This window comes from Budorcas taxicolor, chromosome 20 (assembly GCF_023091745.1).
Source record: "Budorcas taxicolor isolate Tak-1 chromosome 20, Takin1.1, whole genome shotgun sequence".
NCBI classification, from domain to species: domain Eukaryota; kingdom Metazoa; phylum Chordata; class Mammalia; order Artiodactyla; family Bovidae; genus Budorcas; species Budorcas taxicolor.
This window is the reverse complement of record NC_068929.1, coordinates 38,450,741-38,465,703: the sequence shown is the minus strand read 5'-3', so window position 1 is coordinate 38,465,703 and position 14,963 is coordinate 38,450,741. Positions and strand designations below refer to the sequence as shown.

General features: G+C 39.6%; 1 protein-coding gene across 2 annotated transcripts in view; it reads right to left on the bottom strand.

The window, feature by feature from the left end:
• The window catches only part of DAB2 (DAB adaptor protein 2), a 57,074-nt gene that overhangs the window by 24,183 nt on the left and 17,928 nt on the right, over positions 1-14,963 (bottom strand). The window lies entirely within an intron of this gene.

Sequence of the window (14,963 nt, the reverse complement as noted above, 5' to 3'; positions counted from 1 at the left end):
AAAAATGTTCTCACTGAGTGAACATACTTTGTGCTATTATTTAGCATTATTATCCTCTAAACAGCTTCCCAGGTGGCACAGTGGTAAAGAGTCAACCTACTAATGCAGAAGTCATGAGAGATGTGGGTTTGATCCTTGGGTAGGGAAGATCCCCTGGAATGGTAACCCACTTCGGTATTCTTGCCTGGAAAATTCCATGGACAGAGGAACCTAGCAGGCTATAGTCCATTGGGGTGCAAAGAGTCGGACACAACCAAGCACACAGAGGGGTGGGGGCCCTCAAAACAGTTTAGTTCTCCATAAAGCTCCCCCATGTATCACAGCAGGTAAAACAAAAAAGGGAAGTCATTGTAAGCACACAGATGTGAATTAACATTTCAAAAGGTTCTGTCACTTCTCAGGAGTGAACATTTCTATACTGCACCAGAGAGCTAGGGAAGGTTAACTTTCTATGTGAAGACAAAAGGCAAAGAAAAGCCACTCACAGTGTGTAATCCTGTGAAGAACACTTGTGGGCTCGTCCACTAGTCTCACCCCAAAAGCTAGTTTTATTCTTTGCAATTTTAATAGTCTTTTGAAACACAAACACACAAACATAAAATCTATGTATGGTTAATGTTATCTGAATTATTGTATTTGACGATTTAATAGTTGATTTTGCTCAAAGACACCTGACTGGTAGGTACCTGGGGAGACAGTCTATTTACAGGTAACATTAGCGGACTTGAAGTCCTGTTTACCCATGACTCAGTTGGGGGCCAGGCACTATTAGCTCTTTAACTTCATTAATTCCAGAACTCATGGTAACCCTGTGAATAGTATGATGCAGTATTATTTCACTTTTCCAGAGGGAAAGCCAAGGCACAGAGGTTTTAAACAACGCAGCTGCTGAGTTAAAACCAAGTCTCCAATCCAGGCTGTCTGGCCCCAAGCCAGAGTTCCTCAAATGCTACACTGATGAGTCTCATACGGGAAACCTCATGTTGGCCACGGAGATGTTCTATTATATACTTGTAGTGTCCCTCACCTCCCTGTAAAAAAGATACACCCAAGTCCTGACCCCTGAACCTTTGCATGTGACCTTATCTGCGTAAAGGTTATTTGTAACTGTCATCAAGTGAAGGCTCTTGAGTTGGGATCATCCTTGATTTGGGAGGGTCCTAAATTCCATAACAAACGTCATTACAAAAGAAAGGCAAGGGGAGATTAGAAGCACAGAGACACACTGCAGAGGTGAAATCAGAGGTAGACACTGGATTGATGTGTCTCCAAATCAGGAATGCCAGGATGGCCGATGTCCCCCAGGTGCTGAGAGACAGATGTACAATGAGTACTCTCTCAGCACCTTCAGAAGGAATAAACCCTGATGACACAATGATCTGGGGCTTCTGGCCTCCAGGACCATGAGAGAATAAATTCCTGTTGTTTCAAGTAACCTAGTTTTTGGTAATTTGTTACAGCAGCCCTTGAAAACTAATACAACACCTCTGTTTTTGTGTGTGTCTTAGTTGATTTCGAGTGGTTCCAAGATTTATTTTCCAGCAATGTGATAAATCTCCTAGTCATATTCCTAGTCTTCTAATTTCAGGAAGCCAATAATAATGCTCTTCTTTCAAATCAAGAGGATATTTCCCCATATTAACAACATCAGACAGTGAGACCAAGCTCTGATCTAAGGAGAAACATCAACATCCATCCTCCTGCATCCCTTTCCTTTCTTAGTTGCTCATCGTATCTTAGAAATAAGGAAAACACTTCATGTGACCCCGTAGTCCTCCAGTTACCACTTCATGATTTAAACAGCTAAAATTGGTGCTCTCTTCCTCTCAAAGGACTGTTCATCTTGATGCTAATCTCAGAAAGTCAGCTCCAACTGCTAATGGCTCTTCTGACCAAATCCAATTACTTTGCTTTCATTCTTTTGAGTGTATCTGACTGCATGCATCATACACCTGCACCTTTTTGTGAGCCCCTTTCCCCCCATTTTTTTGCTCCTATGACAATCTTGAAGCTCCAGTCCATGCATGGCTTATGTTCATTGAATTAGGATAATCTGAATTTTTTCTTAATGATGGCATCCTACATTTTAAAGTAAAGCTTTCCCACTTAATCTTGGGGTTCCTCTTGCACTTAGGACAAAGATGAGACATTGTCATTTTATATTAAATATTTTACCCCTTGTTTCTGTCGTTCAGTCGCTAAGTCGTGTCCAACTCTTTGCAACCCCATGAACTGCCGTACACCAGGTTCCCCTGTCCTTCACTATCTTCCGGAGTTTGTTCCAATTCATATTCCTGCATATCTTTAATATTCTTTTCTTTCATTGTTATATAGAAACCCCAATATTTCTCATCTCTTTCAGAAATTTTTTCCTTTTTGACTCCTTTCCTTTTCGAATTAGCAGAGCTGCCTTATCTCTCATTTTCCTATCCATTCCTGTTACTTGTTTGTCCCTGAAGACTTTCACTCCTTCCTGCCCAATTCCGGTAGGAAAGAACCTGGCATAAGAATTTGTTGCCCCATCTTTGAAGTCTAATATCATACTTTTCTGTAGGATATTATTACTGACAAGAAAAGTCTTAGCTCATTAAACATGGCGAATTTTATTCAAAAGTGAGTATTTTAAAGGAATTTGAGAAATGCCACAAAGCATTTTGAGGGGGCCTGGGAGAGGGAATGGTGGTGTGTGGTTTAGTCATAAAAATGATACAAGATGTAACAACTTATAACTCAAGACCAGGCATTAAATCTGGTGTCAGCAGACAGCTTTCAAATGGAAGAGGTCTACAGTGGGTGGTGCTACCATGGTTTTACAGCAAAAACTTCTTTTGTTAGACACTGAAGTTCAACATTCATAGCAGTAGGATTGTTTTAAGGTACTTGGTATTCTTTGACTATATCCTTTCATGGTTTGGGGATGAGCAGTTACAAGAAGCAGGGGAGGAAAAAAAGATATAAAATGTTCCTTTAGCATCTTGGCGTATTTTTTGAAGAAAAGGGATGTGTATGTTGGGTTGTAATAGCCAAGGGCAGGTCTCTATTGCAGGCTATACAATTTAAAAGTTATCTGTGCTCCCTGAAATGATTGGAAGGTAGATTTTGCCCACAGGCTCCAAGACTCAAAGATAAATCTCTTTATAAAGAAACATTAAAGGTTTACCGAAAAACTTTTAGCCAAAGCGTACAACCAGTTATATGTATAAGAGAGTGATAAACACTCACCTTTCTCCACAGGTTTAAAGAGAAATTCCCTCATCTCAGACCTCCCAAATGCCCAAGTTCCCATTTGACCTGCAGGGAAACAGAGGAAGTCTTGCTTCCAGACTAAGGTCCCTCTGTACGAATAATCAACTTAAATCCAGTGTTTAAAATTCAAATACATACTCCTTCCAACAGTGTTACAGAATTGTCAACTGTGCTCATAAAATCTCTAATAGGTTTTATAATGAATTGATTTTGGGGAAGGCTTTGGGTCTGAAAAAGGAAGCGGAGGACCAGAAGAGGCCCTACCATTTCCTGTGACTACTTTCCCAAATTAGGCTATCATTGAAAAAAAAAAAAAAAACCTGGCATCTATTTTAAAGCTTTAGTAAGGTAAAAGAGATTTTTAACTTTTATTTTTAAAGGAGAACCACTGGGTGTAGGACAACCACCAAGGATAGCCCTTCTGACTAAGGACCAAAACTGACTGAGGAGCAGGAAACACACACAAAGGATGCTATCATAAAACATGGATTACTAATAAAGTCCAAAAACATAATCAAAAAGTCACATGGACTGCCCCCTCACACCATCTAAACCTAGCTGGTTTGTTATTCTAGTTCTTAGGAATGATCTGTTTACTTCTTTAGAAGCCTGAGAAGAGAAAAAAGATGATACATATAAAAACAGATGAGAATCTAAAGTTACTGTATATTTTGACCCCTTTTTAAGATCTAATACAGAATAGAAAGTTGTAAATGAAAACTATGTTAAGTCAAAAAATGAGCTTCATTTGAGTGAAGATCTCTAACTTGGACTTTGGACTTCATGCAAACCATGTGGGGACTTCCCCTTTTTTGCCTCAAGGATCAGATGATCAGGAGACATTTTGCAACATTTTTTTTTTTTTTGGTTTCTGAGAAAGTTTTGAGAAATGTATACCAGAAGACTGTGTGAGTCACCTTAAGATGACTATGTCCTTTGCACTAGAAAACAATCTGTTATAGTTTATTTAGCACTTAAAGTGATTCATGCAAGTATTTAGAACCTTGGAAAACTGAGCATAGGGACACACTTGTGCAGGGACAAATTTGGCTGGTGCCTCCTTATTCTTCCTCACCTTTTCCATCAGGAGGAATAGTACTGGCATCAGCAATGATTCTAATGAATGACTACAGGGTTCTAAAGCAACATCATGACACAATTTTGCCACCTCCCTCTCAGTCTATCTTTTTACCTATTATTCGGAGCAGATAGGAATTTTCCTGGCCAGTCTCAATGCTGGTAAAAGGAATAACTTCAGTTAGAAACTTATTTAAAGGTGGCTCCATTCTACAAATGATAGAGGACCTGTTTTTAATGTTAAGGGGAATAGTACAAACCCCTAACCTACCAAGCCCTTCGAACACTTGTCCTGGCAGCTCTGTGAAGAAAATGTATCTCCATCTTATGAATACTGAAATAGACTCAGCAACACAAGATCAATCACTAATTAGCTGATGGGCTTTCATTGAACATGATCTGTGTTCCCTTTCTTTTTATATATGCTGCTGTTCTTATCTTTTTTTTTTTAATTCCACTGATGTTAACCTGTATTTTTCCGGCTGCTTTCAGAGTCATAATCCCATGGATTTTCACATATCAGCTAACTTTCCAGAAAGAGACACATAAAACAGACACAGGAAAGGGAGTTAAGGAGAATCAAGGACAAAGCAACGTCGATGTCTTTGCTAGTGTCCAGCACTTTGGAAGGGTCAGAAGTGTGCTTCCTTGTCCTTTGGAACCTTTTGCTTGTCTCAGCTGAGATACTGAACTAGAACATGTGAAATATTAACCTCTAGGGCACATCTTGGGGTCCAAGAGGGCAGCAAACAGCCTTCAGCACTATCTTCAAAGCAGCCTTTTGAGAATAAGGGACCTTGCCAGAAATGGTGCAGCCAAGTTTCTGATATTTGGTGCAAAACTAGTCTCCCTTTAAGGAGTCTCATTAATGAGACTCATAGTCTCATTAATGAGTCTCATAGTCTCATTTAATGCTTGAATCCCTATGCTTTTAGGAAAACTGATCCTACCCTGCAAAGACCAAACTGAGTAGACAGTAAGATTTTGCAGACTATTTAATTGTGGAAATGAGACTATGTTAACACACGTTGAAAAGGAGTCCTTAGGAGATTTTCTTGTAAATGCTGACACTGCTGTAGGGGCCTCAGGAACAAAACGTGCCTGAGTTGAGGAGGTATGTACTGGTTAGGCATTTACAGAGAGCACATATCATTGCCTGTAACCCCTGGGAAGGATGCTGCAGAAAGATAGGACTTAGAAAGCTCTGAACTGGAAAACTTCTCCCAGCCTTTGAAACCAAGTCAGACCAGAGTTAAAAGTTCCCCAGACAGTTAATTTGGGAAAGAGGCCAGATAGTGTAGCAGGTCAGAGTTCAGGCTAAGAAGGCTTTCACATTTTCACTACTTTCTAGCTCTGTGGCTTGAGTCAATCTATCTAATATTCATTTCTTCACCTGTAAAATGGGAATATAATTTATAGTGTTGTTATAAGAAATCAATAATAACTGATGTAGAGACCTCAGTGCCTTGAATACAGAAAGCTCTCAACAAGTGGCACCTATGATTAAATCATATCTAGGTTTCATGGACAGTTCAGTTCAGTCACTCAGTCACGTCCAACTCTCTGCAACCCTATGGACTGTAGCAAGCCATGGATTATGTGTCAGGTATGCAGTCTCATATTATAGTTGACATTGCTTTTCCACACCAAGTGTTTAAATGATTTTAGAACAAGTGGGACCGATAAGTAAATAGCTAGTAAGTAGAAACACTGTTAGAACCACCTCCTGTCCAACTCTGGCTTTGTGACTGTAGAAGGTAGGTTCTGACAGGAATGGGATTCCCTGGTGGCTTGATGGTAAAGAATTTGCCTGAAATGCAGGAGACCTGGGTTCAATCCCTAGGTTGGGAAGATCTCCTGGAGAAGAGAACTGTACCCACTCTAGTATTCTTGCTTGGAGAATCCCATGGGCAGAGGAGCCTGGTGAATTACAGTCTATGGGGTCACAAGAGTCAGACATGACTGAGCGACTAACATACGCACCTCTGACAGGAATAGGACTATGGGAATAAAAACTACACTAAGTTACCCAGAGGGGCCTGTTCTAATGAATTCCGAGTCAAATCTAGGCCTCCATTATCACCACTGGCAGTGTAAAAGGTCCACCTCACATCCCCTGGGAAACTTTTATGAGGAGGTCTTAAGATGTCCAAGTCCGTGACACACCCAGATCCATTAAGTTGGAATCTATGTGGAAAGAGATGCGAGCACCAATATATTTTAAAGATTCGCAGATGATTCTAATGCACTGACAAGTTTGAGGTATAAGTCTAACTTCCACAATCCTTTGTTGCCTTAAAGAAATAAATACCAAGTGGGTTAGACTACTGAACTGCAAGAAACCTAGCGAATAATTTTGTCATACTCTTTCATTATATGGATTAAGAAACCGAGGGCAAGAAAGAATATGTAACTTGTCTAACTGTTAAACAGCTGGTTGTAGGTAAGAGTTGGTACCAGGAAAAATCTAGATCCTAAAATGAGACCAGAGTGTCCTATTTTTAGAATGTATGAGTCTTAAAAAAAAAAACACAACAACAAACTATTTTTAATAAGTCCATACAAGGCCCATTATATTGAGACTGAACCAAGAATTAAATAATAGATATAACAAAGAACAGAAAGATAAATTAGCAGAATAGCTTGAATAGATGTTTTCTGAACCAAAACATAAAAAGGAGTTTATGGGGTCTAATGATAGGGTATCACTAGATCCTCTTGCTGGGTAGCTGGAGTCCTACCTGGTCAAACTAGCTCACAAATGCTAATTTGGTTACTTGGAAGAAAGTATTTGGCTAGGCTTGAGACGCAACTCACAGATCAAAGAATTCACATTATTTCAGTACATTCTCTGCTACTCAGTACTTGGCCTTATAGTTATTTTTTCTAAAGCCTGATAGGAAGTTTGAGTTCTTCAGATGGCAACTTCCAATATTCTTGACTCATTGTGACCTCTCAATTTTGTACCCACCTCCACCCATTTTGTTTTTAAAATAAGTTTTTATTAGGAGTATTTCCTAGCAGAGCCTAAAGAACAGTCATCATAATAAAAGTGTTTAGGAGAGATTAAGACTTTAAAAATAGGCTTGCATGTGTCACTTCAGTCGTGTCTGACTCTTTGTGACCCCAAGGACTGTAGCCCTCCAGGCTCCTCTGTCCACAGGATTCTCCAGGCAAGAATACTGGAGCTGTTGCTGTGCCCTCCTCCAGGGGATCTTCCCAACCCAGGGGTTGAACCTGAGTCTCTTATGTCTCCTGCATTGGCAGGTGGGTTCTCTACCACTAGTGCCATCTGGGAAGCCCCTGAAATAGGCTTAATGTTATTATCTGAATAATAACAGATATGTAATATCTGAGATGTTATTATCTGAATGAAGGCCTATTCCTTAGACTGTGCAATGCAACCAATTCACTAAAAATGTCTAAAAATTACTCACAAGGTGAACTGAAGTATTGTAGATGATCAATTTTACAATCACATTACTTAGTTGTTCAGTGCAAAGACTTATTTTGAAGACTTTACTAGGATTAGAAAAGGTAGAATGTGTAGATTCACTGAGTAACTTGTGCAAGCTGGGCACAAGTTAATATGCTTGTGCAAACAAAGACACAGCAAACTGACTCTAGAATCTCTCCTTACACTTAGTCAAACTCTAGGAAAGAAGGTACTGTTGGAATATCTCTATGGTCTATGGACCGTGTAGAGTTTTCATGAATACAGATACATGATGCTTAGGATTGGATTAATTGACCTTACAGAGTATGCCTGTCTCAATGTTAACATCTCCTTTTACTCATGCCTCAGGAGCTATGTGGCGAAGAGAGGTAATGACTGCATCCTTGAGTCAAGTTCATAGATGGTTCATTAAGCACCATCTTGAACCACCTTATTAGCTGCTTCTCTATTAGATAACGAATCACCTATGGAAGGGGCCATGAGTGATTCTCATTAATTCTAAGGAAAGGGATTCTCCAGGCAATAATACTAGAGTGGATTGCCATGCCCTCCTCCAGGAGGTCTCCCCGACCTAGGAAGATCTCTTATGTCTCCTGCATTGGGAGGTGGGTTCTTTACCACTAGCGCCACTTAGGACTCCATTGTTCTGGAGGAAAGGAAATTATGCCTTTTGAGGGGGTAGGAGGGGCTTGGAAACAAGGTTACCCTTCTCCATACACCTTGGGCTTTAGGCTCAGAGGTAGCTGGCAACTCAGTAGGTAAATTTGTTTATCAAGGTAAGACATATCTGGGAAACGGCCAGTGGATTGAAGTGGTCCAACATGGAGTGGGAATGTGGGGGGAGTTATGGGAGGAAGGGGAGGGAAAACTCCTTATGTTTGAGGAACAGATAGCCTTCATGCCTAGAGGCTGTGCTCCACAACAAAGGAAGCCACCACAATGAGAAGCCTGTGCACCACAGTGAAGAGTAGCCCATGCTCTCTACAACTAGAGAAAGCACAGCAATGAAGACCCAGTGCAACGACCCCTCTCCCCCACCCCACCCTTCAGGAAAGACCGGGCTCAAATGTCAGGGTCCTTAGCTAACCCAGTCAAGTAGACATGCTGGCACTTTGGGGAGGCTTCAGTACCCTGGTTCAGGTGGCGCTAGTGGTAAAGAACCCACCTCCCAATGCAGGAGACATAAGAGATCTTCCTGGGAAGGGGAGATCCCCTGGAGGAGGGCATGGCAATGCACTCCAGGATTCTTGCCTGGAGAATCCTGTGGACAGAGGAGGCCGGCGGGCTATAGTCCATAGGGTTATGACTGAATAGATTTTTGAACACACAATACCCTGGCTGGTGGGTGGTACGTATGAGCACACTGAAAGAGCTGTGTGACTTGAGGGCCTGTGGGGACATGATAGAGCCCTGCAGAGCACTTCTCCCCTGACCCTGGGACAGCCTGGCGGGACCAGAGACAGCAGCCCCTGCCTCAGTCACCAGTGTACTTGCTTCAGGGACAAAAGTCATCACGGTGTCGTGGTAGCACAGTAACTCACCCTGGGTGTAGTTTTAAAATCTGAATTCAGAAGAACTCTACTTCATACTATTAGATAGTAAAGGATACTATATTTCATTCTGCTTTCCTCCCATCCTAAAGGCAAAAGAAGAGAGTAGAATACTCTGTTTAGAATAGAGAATAAACAATCTATGAAATATTTTTAAGGTTTTTCTTTTTTTATTTTTTCCTTTAAGGACCAAACTACTAACATGGAAGCCTCTGAAATTCTTCTATTGCAGGGCCTCTGGGGCAGTAATTTGAGAAGCATGATGGAGCTGATACAAAATCACAGAAACATATGATTTTTACTTTGAATTTGGCACCTAAATGCACAGTGGATATTATGCTTGTCCCTTGCAAGAAAATGTAGTCAAAATACTAATAAATCAGAACAAGGGAAAAGGACTGTTGTACATTCGATTTCTAAGCCGATACACTAGCACTGTTCACACTTTCTTCAATAATCTTCCCTCATATCTACATATACTTTTCCCAATTGACCAGTAAATACCTCACTGCTCTCATATCTATCCTTCCCAAGTTCATTTAACAAAACTCATCCCTCTTCCTAATTTCAAGCTAGCTTTTAAATAAATCATACAGATGAAACTTAGCAGTTTGTTTCCTAGAACACACAGCATCAAGTTGTGCTTTCTCGTTCCCAAATGAAGTAATCCTGAATGAAGTCAGCCCAGCACATGGACTTCAGGATACCTGGTTTATACATTTGAGCCCCTCTGTGATTTCACCTATGATGCTTGTACACATAAATCTTAATTGTTAAACAGGTCCCACTTTCTACTTGAGTGCCATTACAACAGTCACCTTGAAAGTTAGAGGAGTCATTTTGAATGTTAGAAGAATTAAAAAAAAAAAAACATTATTTAGAAGCACCTGTATTTTATTTATCTACTTTTTTTTTTGCTTCTGCATCTGCTTTATTTTATTCAACATAATATTTATGAAGTTCCAGCTATGTTGTATCTTGTTCATTATCATTACCACATATCTCATTATATGAATATACCACAAATTTTATCCAATTTGGAGCTGTTATGAATTGTGCTTCTGTGAACATTCTACTACATATCATTTGATGCATATATGTATGCACTACTTTTTACATTGTTTTATTTATTGTAATATAGTTGATTTACAATGTGGTGTTAGTATCCGGTGTATAGCACAGTGATTCAGTAAGTTAGCTTACCGTTAACTATTACCTGTGTACTTGATAGATTAGTTATCACTCTAAGGGTGGTGCTTCATGATTTAGCTGATTTCCTTTAGGAAGATCTGGTTGTTTTAAATAAGATAAAGGAAAAATGAGTCATTTAAAAATAAAAAGGAATTTTCTATCTATTAATATTTGTTGAATTTCTGGTTGACAGAAAAACAGCAACCTGATAACCAGCCTTCTCCTCTCCCAACATCAGTGATCTACCTTGCTGAAGGTTAGGAAGTCACCAGAATGAAATCTAAAAGGTCAGGGGAACTCATCTGGAAGAAATATGCATTTGCACTCATTTGCTTACTTCTTGGTTACTGGCCAAATTAGATAAGTTAACAGATAAGAAATCCCTAGGTAATTGCAGGTTCTGTTAGATAAGCAGAAAGGTGAATCTACCAACTTGCTTTCTTGCTTCTTGCAATGATATATTAATATTACCTAAGTGTTGAAAATTTAGGTGACAGGTTCTAAAAATGGTCTGAAATAGCTAGACCACCTGCTTTGAACTTGTGAGCACACAGATATTCTAAGAAGTTGCTGCAGAGTGAGAATGGAGGAAGTAGTGGAAATGCACAAGCATCCTTGAACGAAGCTTCACACTCCATCATTATTCCCTCATCTTTTGGGAAATGGTATTGGACCAAATAAGTATATGGGGATAAATCAATGCATTTTTAAGCCAAGGGGTGGAAAAATTCTAAACAGCAGCACACTAACTCATGCTAAACAAAACAGTTTGGGGATTTTAATTGTTGTGCAGTTGAAGCAACTACATTGAACAATGTCTGTAATAAAGTGTTCCAAGTATCAAAATATGTGTATATGGTTCATTCACTACAGAGATAGATGAACACAGGAAGTTCCAATTACAAGAAAAAAAATCTACCACTTAATATCAGACTTTCACTTCTAAAGTCTAAGTAGGTGAGACACTTTGTTTCATGAATTCTATACATAAATCCATGTGAAAGCAGCCAAATTAAACCTGTTACTATTAGGTAAATCATCACCATTAATTGGTCCTCCCTTCCCCAAACATTTCTAGGCATCTACCTTAGCAATCCTGATGTATAATTTGCACGTTGTGAAGAATAATTCATGGATACTTGTACCTACTAAAGCCTTTAGGTAAAAGCCACTCCTATATATTCCAAACATTACATGTTAATAATCTAAAGAAGTTTTCAGGAATTCAATTTCTATTCCATGTTTGGCAATCATTTAAGTGACTTCTGCAAATTAAGTTAAAATGGAGGTGGTATTTCAATGAACTAAGTTAAAGAGTTGTTAGAAAATGAAGATACAGGTTACTAGTTTTCTTTCTGGGTTGTAACCATCAAGGAATACAAGGAAAGATCTCAAGTATCATCTTTATCTGTCCAGATGTCAAAAAGTTTACTCTGGGATTTAAAGAGTGACTTTGAAGACTTTTTAACACATATAGTCCGCTGGATTGTTTCCTTAAGTCATGTCTTCTAATATTAAAAGCATCCCAGAGCTCGGTGGGTGGGGAAGGAATGGCAAATTTGTGCCAGCTGCATTAAAAAAATGGGTACTTAAGAAAATTGTCCTGGTTATGTCATTATACATATTTTCAAAAGCTCAAGTCTTGAATATTTCATGTACTATTTTCTCTTTTTCAAAAGATAAGTTCCTGAGGTGGCATTAACCAATGATATTTTTCTTGTCCAGTTCCAACATGATTGGTTTTTACTGTTGATCTAGATATTTATCTGAAAGATTGAAGAAGTAATCAGTGTCTTAACTTTATATTTACATGAAGTAATATTCAATGCAGTATGTTGTTTCCTATAAACCTATACTATTAGCCTGATTAAACAGCATAGTTTGGGTATCTAATGGGCCTTCTCTGGTGGCTCAGTGGTAAAGAATCTGCCTGCCAGTGCAGGAGACACAGGTTAGATCCCTGATCCAGGAAGATCCCACATGCTGTGGGGCAACCACTGAGCCACGGTGGCACCATGTGCCACAACTACTGAGCCTGCGCTCTAGAGCCAGGGACCTGCAACTTTTGAAGCCCAGGAACCCGAGAGCCTGTGCTCTGCAACAAGGGAAGCCTGGACACCACAACTAGAGAGTAGCCCTCATTTGCCACAACTAGTAAAAGCCCTTGGAGCAATGAAGACACAGAACAGTAAAAAATAAATACATTGCTTTAAAAAATTTAAAAAGGCAATAAATGCATTAACTAAATAAACCATCAATTCGTATACAAGCAAAGGAATCGCTATTTCCCAAAGAGCTTAACATATTTGAAATGATAAATTTATATACTAGGACAATCTACGGAGAAGGCAATGGCACCCCATTCCAGTACTCTTGCCTGGAAAATCCCATGGACGGAGGAGCTTGGTAGGCTGCAGTCCATGGGGTCGCTAGGAGTCGGACACGACTGAGTGACTTCACTTTTATTTTTCACTTTCATGCACTGGAGAAGGCAATGGCAACCCACTCCAGTGATCTTGCCTGGAGAATCCCAGGGACAGGGGAGCCTGGTGGGCTACAGTCTATGGGGTCACACAGAGACAGACACAACTGAGGCGACTTAGCAGTAGCAGTAGCAGCAGGACAATCTATATAATTTTTCTGGCTTTCTGGACTATAAAGACATTTATTAGATCTGTCTCTGTGTCTGTTAAAATGTGTTATTCACCTGCAGCTTAAGATAGTGTGAATCTAACACTGGGTAACCCTCTACTCCTTTTCAATTAGATGAATTTGACAAGTTAATAGTGGGAGTACTATATTGTCTAACAGTTGTGCTAAAAGCCTGTGAACTGTATCTATTTTCTAGTTCTCAGAGCTTTGACTACAAATTTTAAGAAATTAACACAACATTGTAAATCAAGTATATTTCAATAAAATTTTTTAAAAAGGAAACTGTGTTGAATATTTGTCCTTTGCATTAAGTTATCATTTATAATCTGCCTAGCACTCATAGTTACCAAGTATCGCCTCATGGTCAAGCCTTGACTTTAAGGCAAATAATTGGTCAAAAATTTAATTTACTATGGGAAGACTTTCCCAGAATAAGCTGATGAGATGGGAATCCTCCCTGCTCCCAGGCCTGTTGCGTGTACACCATCCTTGTTGGTTTTCATTGCCTTCTTAAGATGACAAATCATGGGTGTGCCACACAGCTATACAGATTTAGCATGAGATGCATGGGTAGACTAGAGCTAGTAGGGCTTCCCAGGTGGTGCTAGTGGTAAAGAACCCACCTGCCAATGCAGGAGATGTGAGAGATGTGGCTTTGATCCCTGGGTCAGGAAGATTCCCTGGAGGAGGGCGTGGTAACCCACTCCAATATTCTTGCCTAGAGAATCCTATGGAGAGAGGAGCCTGGCGGGCTATAGTCCACAGGGCCGGAAAGAGTTGGACATGACTAAAGTGACGTAGTCTGCACGCACAAACTAGTGGACATGGTTCCTTATCACCAGCCTCTTTGCTGGGCTTCCACTGAAACCTTCTGACCCATAATAAGGTATATTTATATTCAACTACAAAAGGTTCTGATTAGTCTTCACTGTCAACATCAATGATTCACTGAGCAAGTGGTTTCATTAGCATTTAGAGCGATCTCATCTGTTATCTGAACCATTAACGACCTGTTGCAAAATTGTGTCTGCTAGGCAATTGACATTTAAACACTTAAGGAAATGGAGAAGGAAATGGCAACCCACTCCAGTATTCTTGCCTGGAGAATTCCATGGACAGAGGAGCTTGGCAGGCTAGAGTCCGTGGGATTGCAAGAGTCGGACATGACTTAGCTACTAAACCACCAACACCGCTTAAGGAAAACATGAATGGATACAAGTGATTAGAAAGGGACTCCATTTGTGGCTTCTCTCTATGATCCTTATTATACATGGTCATTAAATAAAAGGAACTTTAGTTGGTCCTTGAAGCTTTAGAGTCACTCCACAGTGGCATCTGCTATTTTCTAGTCTCATTATGTAGGCATTTTTAGCATGAGAGAATGCAATTAGATCATTTGTTTCCTTAGCCGAACTCTATAGCCCTGTGCAAAGACAAGTCTTTGAAAGCCACTATTAAGTTCCTAATCCAATCTTTATTAAAAAGACTCAATATTGTACACAAGGAGGTTAAGACAAGTTCTTTTTAAAAAAGCAATGATCAAGCTTTTCTATAATCCAATGATGTCTTCTACTGCAGTAAAACTTGAAATTAGAAATATATTTATAGTTTTAATCTTTTTTATTTTCCATTATGGATAATTACAGGATATTGAATATAGTTCCCTGTGCTCTATAGTATGACCTTGTTGTTTATCTATTATATATATATTAGTTTGTAATATAGTTGTAATCTCTTTAAAAACCAGAATGTATAGAGGCATGTAGACAATGAGTTTCACCAAAGAAAAC